Source organism: Mauremys mutica, chromosome 10 (genome assembly GCF_020497125.1).
Source record: "Mauremys mutica isolate MM-2020 ecotype Southern chromosome 10, ASM2049712v1, whole genome shotgun sequence".
Taxonomy (NCBI): Eukaryota; Metazoa; Chordata; order Testudines; family Geoemydidae; genus Mauremys; species Mauremys mutica.
The window spans coordinates 26,016,437-26,031,088 of NC_059081.1; the positions used below are offsets into that span (position 1 = coordinate 26,016,437).

At 50.0% G+C, this 14,652-nt stretch overlaps 6 non-coding genes across 6 annotated transcripts; all 6 read right to left on the bottom strand.

Annotated features, from left to right (window-relative positions):
- Window positions 1-8,955: 8,955 nt before the first annotated feature.
- On the bottom strand, window positions 8,956-9,028 carry TRNAM-CAU. The gene has a single exon. It is a non-coding gene; the product is annotated as a tRNA-Met (tRNA).
- Window positions 9,029-9,532: 504 nt separating this feature from the next.
- On the bottom strand, window positions 9,533-9,604 carry TRNAE-CUC. The gene has a single exon. It is a non-coding gene; the product is annotated as a tRNA-Glu (tRNA).
- A 142-nt stretch (window positions 9,605-9,746) lies between these two features.
- On the bottom strand, window positions 9,747-9,819 carry TRNAM-CAU. Its single transcript has one exon. It is a non-coding gene; the product is annotated as a tRNA-Met (tRNA).
- Window positions 9,820-10,323: 504 nt separating this feature from the next.
- On the bottom strand, window positions 10,324-10,395 carry TRNAE-CUC. Its single transcript has one exon. It is a non-coding gene; the product is annotated as a tRNA-Glu (tRNA).
- A 142-nt stretch (window positions 10,396-10,537) lies between these two features.
- TRNAM-CAU lies at window positions 10,538-10,610 on the bottom strand. The gene has a single exon. It is a non-coding gene; the product is annotated as a tRNA-Met (tRNA).
- Window positions 10,611-11,110: 500 nt separating this feature from the next.
- On the bottom strand, window positions 11,111-11,182 carry TRNAE-CUC. The gene has a single exon. It is a non-coding gene; the product is annotated as a tRNA-Glu (tRNA).
- Window positions 11,183-14,652: the final 3,470 nt, after the last annotated feature.

The window sequence follows — 14,652 nt, forward strand, 5'->3', positions numbered from 1 at the left end:
CCTCTCCTCAAGTTCACTGTCCGCTTTCCTGTCCTGTGCTATTGTGTCCCTCCACACTTTCTGCTGAGCTCTTTCAGTGTGGGACGTCTGCATGAGCTCAGAGAACATTTCATCACGCATGCGTTTTTTTTGCCGCCTTATCTGAGATAGCCCTTGGGACGGAGGAGGGCGGCTTGAAACATTTGCAGCTGCAGAAGGAGAAAAAGGGAAATAAGTATTTAAAAAGATACATTTTACAGAACAATGGGTATACTCTTTCACGGTGAACAACACTATTCACATTACATAGCACATGTGATTTAGGTACAAGGTCATTTTTTGCATCTTATATTGAGTGCTTGTGGCTTTGGTGTAAGAGAGCAAACACGCCGGGCAACAGAATTTGGCTTGCAGGCGGCCATGGTAAGCCATAGTCTTTCAGCTTCTGCAACCTTCATAACAGCAGCACCCTCCTTTCCCATACCAAGCAAAGCCCGTTGAGTTGTCCATTTAGGGCTGCAGTTTTCATGTTAATGTGCAGCAGCAGAAACCAAACTAACCCCCCACTCCCTTCGTTTTCTCTGGGATGACTGCTTTAACCCTCTCCACCACCGCACCATGTGGCTGGTGTCAGGGAAGATCCCTGCTAGTCAAATGCGAACAGCTGAGCATGAAGCCCCCCCCCCCGATCCTTTTCTCTGCGATGATCGCTTTAACCCTTCCTCAACCACGTGGCTTGTATTAGGGAAGATTCCTGCTAGCCAAACGCAAACAGCTCAGTGCCAATGCTCTCCCCCCCGCTTTGCTAACTGCGGGGAGGATTTCTTTTCAGCCACAGGCAAACAGCCCAGTAGGAACGGCCACCTATGAATGTCCCCTTAATTAAATTCCCGTATTTCAACCAGGTTACCATGAACAATATCACTCTCCTGAGGATAACACAGAGAGATAAAGAATGGATGTTGCTTGAATGCCAGCAAACACCGGGACCAAATGATGCCAGGCTTTGTCATGCAATGATACCAGATTACTTGCTACTAGCATGGCATGGTAAAGTGTCCTACCATGGAGGACGGAATAAGGCTGCTTTCCCCAGAAACCTTCTGCAAAGGCTTTTAGAGTACCTCCAGGAGAGCTTCATGGAGATGTCCCTGGAGGATTTCTGCTCCATCCCCAGACACGTTAGCAGACTTTTCCAGTAGCTGTACTGGCCACGAATGCATCCCAAGTCCTCAGGGCAAATTAATCATTAAAAAATGCTTGTTTTTAAACCATGTTTTATATTTACAAAGGTACACTCATCAGAGATCCCTTCTATGGCTTCATGGTCCGGGATACTGCCTTGGGAGGGTTGGGAGGGTATTTTAGTCAGGGTGAGAAAAAGATCCTGGTTGTCAGGGAGAATGGTGTGCTGTGTGCTCTCCTCAACCTCGTCCTCCTCCTCCTTATCTTCCCCGTCTGCAAAATCCTCAGGCATGGCGACTGAGAGTACCCCATCATCAGAGTCCACGAACAGGGGTGGGGTACTGGTGGCGGCCCCCCCTAGAATTGCCTGTCAGTGTAGAAGCAGCATGTCTGTGGCTCTGTCCCAGAGCGTCCGTTTGATTCTTTGGCTTTCTGGTACACTTGTCTCAACTCCTTAAGTTTCACGTGGTTCTGTGTTGAGCCCCTGTTGTGGCCTCTGTCCATCATGGCCTTGGAGATTTTTTCAAATGGTTTGGCATTTCGTCTTTTGGAACAGAGTTCTGATAGCATGGAATTGTCTCCCCATACAGCGATCAGATCCAGTACCTCCCGTGTGGTCCATGCTGGAGCTCTTTTTCGATTCTGGGACTGCATGGTCACCTATGCTGATGAGCTCTCCATGCTGGGCAAACAGGAAATGAAATTCAAAAGTTTGCGGGGCTTTTCCTGTCTTCCTGGCCAGTGCATCCAAGTTCAGATTGCTGTCCAAAGTGGTCACAATGGTGCACTGTGGGATAGCTCCCAGAAGCCAATACCGTCAAATTGCATCCACACTAACCCTAATTCGAACCGGCAATGTCGATTTCAGCGCTACTCCCCTCGTTGGGGAGGAGTACAGAAATCGATTTTAAGACCCCTTTATGTAGACAAAAATGGCTTTGTTGTGTGGATGGGTGCAGAGTTAATTCGATTTAACGCTGCTAAATTCGACCTAAACTCATAGTGTAGACCAGGCCTTAGTGTAGGAACACCACTACCCCAAGCAATATTAGTTATCTTGACAGAAGCCCTCTTCCATCAACATGGCTGAATCCACGCTGGGGGTTATGTTGGCATGATTATGTCTGTCAGGGATGTGTTATTGCTAAATGTGTAAGAGCTGTATGCTGCTTCCCTCTACAGTAGAAGGGAACCACCCATAAAACATGTTAGAAGTAACAGGATTAAAAAACTTTTCTATTATTTTTGCTGTTTCATTGCTGTCTGTTCAAGTCAGTGATGCTGGTTAAGTATAGGTGAATTTAAACGCCTGTCTTCAAAATAAAAAGATTAGAGGTCCATATCCCTCAGTGAATGAACACTTGACACGGCATTCAGTTTGTTTCAGTTATAAAACAGCTCCTCCGAGATGATTGCTTTGCTCTGCTGATGCATTATTAGCATAAAATAAATCTATAGGCTTTGGTGCATGGCTCAAAAATCTAAAAATCAGAAAAAAAGAGTATTGTAGCTTCATTATTCATAGAAATCACATCCATCCAGTTACAATCAGAGGGCTCCTGCTCCCACTGAATTCAATGACAGCTTTGCTACTCATTTCAGTCGAAGGAGGAGTAGATCTTTTATATTACATTTTAAACAATGACGGTTTATAATTTCAGCATTTTCATGCATTCATTTTTCCACAAAACAATTGCACACAGTTGCTTGGTGCACTTGACAATTGGATTATTTCTATGTTATCACAATCAAATCTCATTTGCTTGCAAATTAACAATTGTGGTATAGAAGGATTGAAGACATGCAATTTTAACTCTATAGAAATTTCATTTGTTTTCTTCTCACATAAAACTTTTCTAGATTCTGTTTAGTCTGTATTGACTTGGACTCAGGCAATCCCAGTTTTAACAATACCATAAGATTAACACTTCAAGTTTCTCAAATCAGTCAATGGTTTGTTCTATTCCCCCTGAAATGTATGGCATGAATTCATAAACATCAATTGCAAAGAAGTTGCTGCCATAATTCAAAGGAGAAAGCAAAATCAAATGATCCAATTACATATTTATCAAATATTAATCATGACAATCTTCCAGTCCTTTATAGTGCCAATATTCCTCTCCCAGAGTGTCAGGAAAGTAATTAGTGGCTGGTTTTGATTAAATTCTTACCTTGGAGATGACATTTTTCAGTTGGAAGAGAAATGCACACAGACAAAAGATTTTTAACTGATTCTTCACTTTAAAATGTTTTGAGGCAGATCTATAAATTGAGTTTGCTGAATATTTATTAATTTGCAATTGAGGAAACGTCATAACATTGGGCAGAGGCACACAGAATCCACACCAGGGACTGTTCCGAAATATATGGGCTTTACACAATACTGTAATCCAGCAATTAAAATGTTAATCATCTCACACTGTAAAAACGTGGGCTAACCTGGAGTACTGTGTTCCTACAGACTGTATAGAATAGCTATATTATTCTATTTAATATAGCTGCATTAAGCAACATGACTCCACATCCGTCACATGTTGTTTGTTTTCTCATTTCCTTCCCAGAGCGAGACGCATGTGGAATGGAGTGTCTTGTTTTGGTAGGATTGGTTTTGTTGTTAATGATACCTGTTGCTATGTGTTTGTGTTAGAGAAGCATCAAAGAAATACACCTTGCTCTTGGAGTCGAAAGCGGTGAGGTTTGTGATACAAGTGCCTGGGAAGAGGGATACAAGTTGACACATTTGCAATCCTTCTGCCCCTCTGAGTTGGCTGCAACAAGGGCCGGGTTCAGTGTCCAGGGGTTCCGTTTCAATAACGCAATGCAAAACCGGCTCAAGCCCCCACCCAGTGACCTGGGACAATTACATACCACCCCCCCGGGCGCCTCTAGGAGGCAATACTTCCCCTCTTGCAAGCACAGAGTCTGAGTGTAGCAAAATCCTTTTAATAAAGGAGGGAAACAATGTGGCATCATATTGGGGAAACACCACAAACAGGATTCATAACATAAACCATGAGCAAAAGACCCACCAAGTAAGTTTTGGCAGTGTCCTTTTCCCCTTAGGGTCTTAAGTCCAATCACCCCAAAGTCCAACAACCCAAAAGTCTCTGTCCCTGGTCAGTGCCGCCCCAGTGTTCAAAAGTTTATCTGCAGAGTTTTACCCCCCCAGCCTGGGAGGAAATGGGGGGAGCACACAAGGTGTTAAGGGGCACCTTACGTGGGCTGGAGCCGACTGCCCCGCCTCTCCGTGGAGTTCTGTTGCAGCCTTCACTATGACCGGCTCCACTCCACCAGCTGTGCCACTCCTCCAGCCAACCTGTGAGCCGCTCCAGCCATCCCCGCAAACCGCTCCGCTCGCTCGCTGTTCCGTGGGCCATTCCAACCATCCCACAAACCGCTCCACTCTGCTCTGCTCCGCCGGCCGCTCCAACCATCCCGCAAACGCTCAGCCCTGCCAGCCGCTTAGTGATAGATCTTCAGGCTCCCCCCCTAGTTAACACAGCACTCAGCTCAGTAAGGGCAGGTCTACACTAAGGGCGGGGGTCGAACTAGGGTACGCAAGTTCAGCTACGTGAATAGCGTAGCTGAACCTCGAAGTACCCTAGTTCGAACTACTTACCCGTCCAGACGCCGCGGGATCGAAGTCCGCAGCTCCAAGGTCGACTCTGCCACCGCCTTTTGCAGTGGTGGAGTACCGGAGTTGACCGCAGCGCTTCCGGAGTTCGAACTATCGCGTCTAGATCAGACGCGATAGTTCGAACTCCGAGAAGTCAAACTCACCGCGTCGACCCGGACGGTAAGTGTAGACTAGCCCTAAGTTTAGCTCCTTTAGTGATTTCAGCTTGTAGAAAGGAAGCCCCAGTGCTGGTGCACTATTGGCCCAAAGTGAATTCAGCTCAGCAGCCTCTAGATGAATTCCTAATAGAATCAACATTAGCTCTGCTCTTCAACAATGGAGCAGCAACAGGAATTGGTGTTCCAAGCCCTCAAAAGGGACCCATACCATCAAGTACACATACCAATACCCAAACTCTCTCCATTCACTGGGTTTTGGAACCCATGTCCAGCGAGTGCTACTTAGTTGATGGTGAGATTTTCTGTCATAAAACAGGTTCATAATCCCTCATTCACATAATTAGAATAACAACACTTTATTCCTCCTGCCCCAATAACAAGAAATTGAGGATCCCACAGCTGTCAAAGTGACCATTTTAGGGTGCCGTGGGCTATGCTAGGCGGGGTGGGTGTGCCTATGCAAACAAGATCAGCCCCTGAAATTCTTTTCCACACTCGCCATAATTCACCACCAGATGTCAGGGTAGAGCTCATCCTGACTCTGCTTACACATTGTTGCAAATAATATTCAGTATTGTATCTGTTTAAAAAGAACAAAAGCCCATCCCATGGAGCCAACTCCTTTGCTACTTGCATGCACCAAAGGTTCTAAATACAATACAGTGGTACCACTGTGAGATGCACCATGGAAAGCTGTCTCTGTAGCATCGTGTAGGCAGGAAAGCTGGAGCTGGAAATGAACCATAGAAGGGACGAGTATTGTGGTTAGCAGGTCCATGACTGGACAATTTCCCCTTTCTAGGAGAGTGCCAGGCAGCAGCTGTATTTGTACTTAAAGAGGTGGGGCTGGGAACATTTTTGCCCCTCCCCTACCTCTGTGATTCCTATGTTCAAATCTTATTTATTTGGTTTATGGACAAGGGACCAGGATCTGGTCTGAGGTGTGCAGAAATTCACACCTCAGAATTTTTTAAGCCAGAAAGGACCATTAGTTCATTGAGTCCAGTGTTTCTCAACCAGGGGCCTGGGGGCCTCTGGGGCGCCGCAGCCAGGTTTAAGGGAGTCCATCAAGCCTGGCTGGTATTAGACTCGCTAGTGCCCATGGCAGAAAGCCAAAGCCCCACTGCACAGGACTGCAGCCTGGGGCTCCGAGCCCCATTATCTGGGGCTGTAGCCAAAGTCTGAGCAATTTAGCTTTGTGGTTCCCCCTGTGGCCTGGGTCCCTGGACAATCACCCTGCTTGCTACCCCTTAATGCTGGCCCTGGCTTTTATCTGCAGAAAACCAGTTGTGGCACAGCTGGGCTGTGGAGTTTTTATAGCATGTTGGGGGGAGGCTCAGAAAGAAAAAGGTGGAGAACCCCTAATCTAGTCTGATCTCCTGTATATCACAGGCCATTAATTTTAACCCAGATACCCCTATAGTAAGACCAAAGACTTTAGTTGTATTAAAGCACTAAAGTTTGTGACCTCCTACTGGAAAAGTTTTCTGAGATTATGTAGCCCAAGGTCCAGTGTGCTTCAGCAGCAGCAGTGGTAAGAACTAGAAACTGTGGACTACAAACTGCTGTATGGAGCGAGGACTTCCTGGTTCCTCCCAGCAAGTACCCTCTGTCCTCTCAGCAGGAAGTTTTAGTGCTGAGTGGAGCTGGGAGCATGAGGTAAGCAGAAAAGAGGCTGCTGGACTGTAATCCCATTCTATCTTTCCTTACAGGTAGGACCAAAGAGCACTATCAGGTTTATAGTGGCACCATGGAGCTGGGCCCATGCTCAGAAGGGGCCCCGGCCTGCTCCACTTGCACTCCGCCCGACACCCTGCCAGCCCACTGGCTCCCCCTCACCCACCACTTGCTCCTCTCCGCCTCTTGCCGGCCGAGGGCTCCTTTCCACCCCCTGGCCGGACCCCAGTGCACCTCCAGCTCTGGACAGTCTCTGCTTCCCACCACCTGTGGGGCCTTGCCTGTCTCCCCGGAGCTGAGCCGCTTGGGACTGGTGCAGAAGCCTGGCCAGTCTCAGCGGACAGTGTAGGGGGCTTGGCTGGGCCCCTCCAGGCAAGTGGGTCCTGAAGGAGCCCGGCCGGGGCAGGCCCTGGCCTGGCTGATTGTGCCACTCCCCAGGGGCAGAGCGATTCCCCGCCCCGGGACCAGCCCTGGCTGTGCTCCCAGCTCAGCCTGGCAGACACAGTCGCCTCCCAGCAGGGTTGGTGAGTGCAGCTGGGAGGCAAGGCATGGGGAAGTGGGTCTCTGGGGGGCCTGGAAGGGGGTGCTGGGCTGTAAGGGGGCAAGGAAGATCTCTGTGTGTTGGGGCACTAGGGAGTGGGGGTTATGTGTGAGGTGCTGGGTTGTTGTACTGTGGCTGTGGGCAGGGGGGTGCTGGGCAGGGGTGGTGTGCAGGGCACTGTGCATTTGTATGGGGGATCTGGGAAGGCACTGACCATAGTGGGTCGGGGAGGGAGGGGCCCTCTGGCCATAGGGAGTCAAGGAGGTGTTGCAGAGGTGCCAACTTTCTGATGCTCTTAGCAGCAGTTGGAGCTTGCCCCACAGGGCTGAGGGAGCATGGCTCCATCTGCTGAGAGCACTGCTTTAACCCCTTCTGCTCCAGTGTGGGCCAGTCCATCCCATCACAGATGCCTCATTTAGAATGGCAGAAGTTAGTTAAATAGCTAAATAAATGAGTGAGAAATATTTTAAAAATATATTTTTTAAGTGATTAGTACAAGTGACTGTCACTATATCAATCTGTCTGCCATAGTGAATAGTGCTGGTGCTGGCCACTTATGCAACAGCCTCAATTAAATTTCATTAAGACTTAGGTAAACTGAAATTAATTGATTTGTGGTCTCTAAGAGGTGAAGCAGGGGTGGGAAGAGGGAGGATGGGAGTAGGGCCTGAGGTAGAATGGGGGGTCTCCTTGTATCATTTAGGAATAATTAAGGGCCTGATTTTCAGAAATTCAGGGTACGCACCACTCCCTTTGATTTCAGCTGGAGGTTTAGGTGCTCAGAACTTCTGAAAATTAGGAACAAAGTTTTAACAGAAGTCAAAAGGGCTCTAAGCAGGTACAAGGGTCTGTCTGCATGGAGCATCTTGCATGCAGGATGAAGACCGAAGAAGTTGATTGGTTCAGCACATACAACTTCATCCTGTATATTTATTATTTTTATCTAACGTGCCTTTTAAATGTAAAACACATACTTCTTGTCCTATGCTTGCCTTCCCATCAGTAGTAGAAGGCTCAGGCCCTTACTATAGAACTGTAATTAGGAAATAAATTAGATTCATTTATAGAGTGAAAATAAAAGAAATTCACCTAATTATTATTTTTTTTCATAAGAAATGGCGCTTAAATTAAAATAACACTGTAAACATAGGTATCTTCCAGTCTACTTTAGGTTCACTTAGATATGGAGGCAGGGTACTGGAGATAGGAAAAAAATGTGGGTTGTTAATCTGTCCTCTACTCCCATCCAGTGGTTTTTGCATTTCTACATTTTTGAAGATTTTCCTCATAGTACCTGCATTTCCTCTGTGCAAGATGTTCATTTCCACAGGTCAGAAATCTTTAAGATTTATGCTGTTCCTTATTCTTGATGTTATTTATTTTATATTCAAGATTTATTTTTTTTGGAATTTCCTGCTGTCTCCTTCACACAATCTGCTGAACCTCTAGCCCTTGCATTTGAAAAGAGGAACTGCATCCAACTGTTAAAGAAATGGTAATGAAAAAGAAGGGAGGAGATGTCGTATATCATCTTGCCAATGGGATGACAGATAAGTTAACTTCCCTTGGAAATAAAAATACTTAAAGCAATGACAGAAAAAAAGAAACAAACATTCTTCTGAAAAGCGCAAATCCTGACAACTAGAACATCTAGGCGGTTATTCAATGTGCATGTACGTGTATTTCCACCAAGCTGCCAAGTAGCCCGGGGGGACTCCAGCAACCACGGGGGAGGGCGAGCCAGAAGTGGTCAGGGCTCTAGCGAGAGGCAAAAAGGCTGCCTTCTCTGAGGATCGAACTCAGGACCTTCAGATTATGAGACTGACGCGCTACCCACGGCGCCCAGAAGGCTGGCTTGCCTGCCTGCCTGCCTGCTGCCCCGTGCCGGTTGAGAGCACAGCACACTGGAGTTCCTCTGCAGGAGAGACGGTGGTGCAGGTGGTGACGTCAGCCTGCTGTAGGCAGACGCAGTTCCCCAAACTACCCCTGCAGCTGGACACTCCCGCAATTGCTCCTGGACATAGAGCCCCCAGCCCATCCCTCAGCAGGGCGGGCAAGAAAAAGCCTTCCTCGAGTGGCGACAGAAGTCGCGCCACGGCGCTGAGCGCCTCCCCTCCTCACCACTCGAGAAGAGGAAGCAGAAAAACGGCCCCGCCCACAAGCGAAGCTGCAGGAAGGAACGCCTGAGGTGGCAGGAGAGGGAAAAGGCCCTGGAAGTTGGAGCGCGAAAGGGCGGCTGCGGCAGAAGAGCTACAAGAGCTTCTCGAAAGACAGCTCTTAGCAAAGGGGTTTGAAACGCGGCGGCGGCTGAAAGAAAAGCAGCCAGCGCAGACGAGAGCCCGCCAGCCCGCCCGTTTCCCTGACTGGGAATCGAACCCAGGCCGTGGCGGTGAGAACGCCAAATCCTGACCACTAGACCATCAGGGAGAGGCTCGAGGGGTGGGGCCGGCTTGCTCGACCAGCATACGCGGGTATTTCCCCCAGATGCCAAGTAGCCCGGGGGGACTCCAGCAACCACGGGGGAGGGCGAGCCAGAAGTGGTCAGGGCTCTAGCGAGAGGCAAAAAGGCTGCCTTCTCTGAGGATCGAACTCAGGACCTTCAGATTATGAGACTGACGCGCTACCCACGGCGCCCAGAAGGCTGGCTTGCCTGCCTGCCTGCCTGCTGCCCCGTGCCGGTTGAGAGCACAGCACACTGGAGTTCCTCTGCAGGAGAGACGGTGGTGCAGGTGGTGACGTCAGCCTGCTGTAGGCAGACGCAGTTCCCCAAACTACCCCTGCAGCTGGACACTCCCGCAATTGCTCCTGGACATAGAGCCCCCAGCCCATCCCTCAGCAGGGCGGGCAAGAAAAAGCCTTCCTCGAGTGGCGACAGAAGTCGCGCCACGGCGCTGAGCGCCTCCCCTCCTCACCACTCGAGAAGAGGAAGCAGAAAAACGGCCCCGCCCACAAGCGAAGCTGCAGGAAGGAACGCCTGAGGTGGCAGGAGAGGGAAAAGGCCCTGGAAGTTGGAGCGCGAAAGGGCGGCTGCGGCAGAAGAGCTACAAGAGCTTCTCGAAAGACAGCTCTTAGCAAAGGGGTTTGAAACGCGGCGGCGGCTGAAAGAAAAGCAGCCAGCGCAGACGAGAGCCCGCCAGCCCGCCCGTTTCCCTGACTGGGAATCGAACCCAGGCCGTGGCGGTGAGAACGCCAAATCCTGACCACTAGACCATCAGGGAGAGGCTCGAGGGGTGGGGCCGGCTTGCTCGACCAGCATACGCGGGTATTTCCCCCAGATGCCAAGTAGCCCGGGGGGACTCCAGCAACCACGGGGGAGGGCGAGCCAGAAGTGGTCAGGGCTCTAGCGAGAGGCAAAAAGGCTGCCTTCTCTGAGGATCGAACTCAGGACCTTCAGATTATGAGACTGACGCGCTACCCACGGCGCCCAGAAGGCTGGCTTGCCTGCCTGCCTGCTGCCCCGTGCCGGTTGAGAGCACAGCACACTGGAGTTCCTCTGCAGGAGAGACGGTGGTGCAGGTGGTGACGTCAGCCTGCTGTAGGCAGACGCAGTTCCCCAAACTACCCCTGCAGCTGGACACTCCCGCAATTGCTCCTGGACATAGAGCCCCCAGCCCATCCCTCAGCAGGGCGGGCAAGAAAAAGCCTTCCTCGAGTGGCGACAGAAGTCGCGCCACGGCGCTGAGCGCCTCCCCTCCTCACCACTCGAGAAGAGGAAGCAGAAAAACGGCCCCGCCCACAAGCGAAGCTGCAGGAAGGAACGCCTGAGGTGGCAGGAGAGGGAAAAGGCCCTGGAAGTTGGAGCGCGAAAGGGCGGCTGCGGCAGAAGAGCTACAAGAGCTTCTCGAAAGACAGCTCTTAGCAAAGGGGTTTGAAACGCGGCGGCGGCTGAAAGAAAAGCAGCCAGCGCAGACGAGAGCCCGCCAGCCCGCCCGTTTCCCTGACTGGGAATCGAACCCAGGCCGTGGCGGTGAGAACGCCAAATCCTGACCACTAGACCATCAGGGAGAGGCTCGAGGGGTGGGGCCGGCTTGCTCGACCAGCATACGCGGGTATTTCCCCCAGATGCCAAGTAGCCCGGGGGGACTCCAGCAACCACGGGGGAGGGCGAGCCAGAAGTGGTCAGGGCTCTCGCGAGAGGCAGCTAAGGTGTGTGCTCTATTAAGGGACTTATGTTGTGAGCTGGCAGGGTGAACCTTTGAGTGTGTGTCTTTGTCCACCATCTGTTTGGGTGTGTGCTTTTTTGTCAATTGGGACTGATGAGTTCCAGGTGGGCCTTGAGTGGTTGATTGGAGGGAAGGCTTTGAGCCCTCAGCCTGATAAAAGGGCTGCCGGTTGCGAACTGGGTGAGCAGCGAACAGGGGACAGGCAAACAGAGGGAGTTTACCGGGGAGTTCACCTGCAGGGAGGTCGCACAGCAGCCCTGTCCCACAGGCCGCTGCGAGCAGGCCATACGACAGCAGAGGAGCCGCAGGGAAGGAATACATGGCTAGCAAGCATGCAGCCGGTGGCAGCCACCCAGATTGCGCCATGTCACCTCGCCCCTAGAGAGCCAAGGCAACGAGGTCTGCACAAAGTGCACACCGGTCCGCATAGTAGAAGGGAAGGGTGAAGGGCGAGAGCGCCAAGTATCAACCCTGCAGCTCAGCAGTGAACGTGAAGACCGTCTGGATAGCAGTCAGCATTTGGTGCTGGAAGCACAACCTGCTGAATAATCAGAGATTGCTGTGCAGAACTGGGGGACGGAGTCATCTATCTGCCACCCAGACTGGGAGACTCAAGGAGTGTGTTGCTTGCCTGGAGCTAGAATCCAGGATGCGATGGAGTGTCTGGTGAGACCGACCAAGACCTCGGACCGCTAACCCTTCCTGCTTCTCCACATGGGCACCAATGATACTGCCAAGAATGACCTTGAGCAGATCACTTCAGACTACATGACTCTGGGAAGAAGGATAAAGGAGTTTGAGGCAGAAGTCGTGTTCTCATCCGTCCTCCCTGTTGAAGGAAAAGGCCCAGGTCGAATTGTGGAGGTGAATGCGTGGTTACGCAGGTGATGTCGGAGAGAGGGCTTTGGATTCTTCAACCATGGGATGTTGTTCCAGGAAGAAGGAGTGCTAAAAAGAGATGGGATCCACCTAACAAAGAGAGGGAAGAGCATCTTTGCAGGTAGGCTTGCTAACCTAGTGAGGAGGGCTTTGAACTAGGTTTGCTGGGGGATGGTGACCTAACCCCATAGGTAGGTGGGGAAGTGGAATACCGAGAGAAAACACAAAGAGGAGAGTACAAGACAGGAAGCCTCCTGATTCATACTTAGAAAGTAGGGCAATCAGTTAGTTATCGTACATGCATGTATACGAACACAAGAAGCCTGGGAAACAAGCAGGAAGCTTTGGAAGTCCTGGCACAATCAAGGAACTATGATGTGATTGGAATAACAGAAACTTGGTGGGGCAGTTCACATGACTGGAGCACTGTCATGGATGGATATAAAGGGTTCAGGAAGGACTGGTATGGGAGGAAAGGTGGAGGAGTTGCACTGTATGTAAGAGAGCAGTATGATTGCTCAGAGCTCCAGTCTGAAACTGGAGAAAAGCCTGTTGAGAGTCTTTGGGTTAAGTTTACAGACAAGAGCAACAAGGGTGATATTGTGGTGGGCGTGTGCTATAGACCACCGGATCAGAAGGTTGAGGTAGATGAGGCTTTCTTTGGACAACTAACTGAAGTTTCCAGATCACAGGCCCTGGTTCTAATGGGGGACTTAAATCACCCTGACATTTGCTGGGAGAGCAATGCATATTTTTGGAGAATGTTGGGGACAACTTCCTGGTACAAGTGCTGGAGGAACCAACTAGAGGCTGTGCTACTCTTGACCTGCTGCTGACAAACAGGGAAGAATTGGTAGGGGAAATAGAAGTGGGTGGCCACCTAGGCAGTAGTGACGATGAGATGGTTGAGTTCAGGATCCTCACAAAAGGAAGAAAGGAGAGTAGCAAAATACAGACCCTGGATGTCAGAAAAGCAGACTTTGACTCCCTAAGGGAACTGATGGGCAGGATCCCCTGGGAGGCTAATATGAGGGGGAAAGGAGTCCAGGAGACCTGGCTGTATTTTAAAGAAGCCTTATTGAGGATGCAGGAACAAACCATCCCGATGTGCAAAAATAATAGCAAACATGGCAGGTGACCAGCTTGGTTTAACAGTGAAATCTTCAGTGAGCTTAAACTAAAAAAGGAAGCTTACAAGAAGTGGAAATTTGGACAGATGACTAGGGAGGAGTATAAAAATATTGCTCGAGCATGCAGGGGTGTAATCAGGAAGGCCAAGGCACAAGTGGAGTTCCAGCTAGCAAGGGATGTGAAGGGTAACATGAAGGGTTTCTACAGGTATGTTAGCAACAAGAAGAAGGTCAGGGAAAGTGTGGGACCCTTACTGAATGGGGGAGGCAGCCTAGTGACACATGATGTGGAAAAAACTGAAGTGCTCAATGCTTCTTTTTGCCTCGGTCTTCACAGACAAGGTCAGTTCCCAGACTGCTGCACTGGGCAACACAGTATGGGGAGGAGGTGAGCAGCCCTCAGTTGTGAAAGAACAGGTTAAGGACTATTTAGAAAAGCTGGACATGCACAAGTCCATGGGTCCATATCTAATGCAGCCGAGGGTGCTGAGGGAGTTGGCTGTTGTGATTACAGAGCCATTGGCCATTATCTTTGAAAATTCGTGGTGCTCGGGGGAGGTCCTGGACGATTGGGAAAAGGCAAATATATGCCCATATTTAAAAAAGGGAAGAAAGAGAACCTGGGGAACTACACACTGGTCAGCCTCACTTCAGTCCCTGGCAAAATCATGGAGGAGGTCCTCAAGGAATCCATTTTGAAGTATTTGGAGGAGAAGGAGGTGATCAGGAACAGTCAACATGGATTCACCCAGGGCAAGTCTTGTCTGACCAACCTGATTGCCTTCTATGATGAGATAACTGGCTGTGTGGATATGGGGAAAGAGGTGGATGTGATATATCTTGACTTTAGCAAAGCTTTTGATACGGTCTCCCACAGTATTCTTGCCAGCAAGTTAAAGAAGTATGGATTGCATGGAGGGACTATAAGGTGAATAGAAAGCTGGCTAGATTGTCAGGTTCAACAGGTAGTGATCAACGGCTTGATGTCTAGTTGGCAGCCGGTATCAAGCAGAGTGCCCCAGGGGTCGGTCCTGGGGCTGGTTTTGTTCAACATCTTTCTTAATGATCTGGATGATGGGATGAATTGCACCCTCAGCAAGTTCGCAGATGACACTAAGCTGGGGGAAGACATAGATACGCTGGAAGGTAGGGATAGGTCCAGAGTGACCTAGACAAATTGGAGGATTGGGCCAAGAGAAATTTGATGAGGTTCAACAAGGACAAGTGCCCTGCTACATCAGGTTCTTCCCCCAGCAGTAACCCACGATCTGGGTCTCCCCATCCAGGGGAAACCCCAACCCTC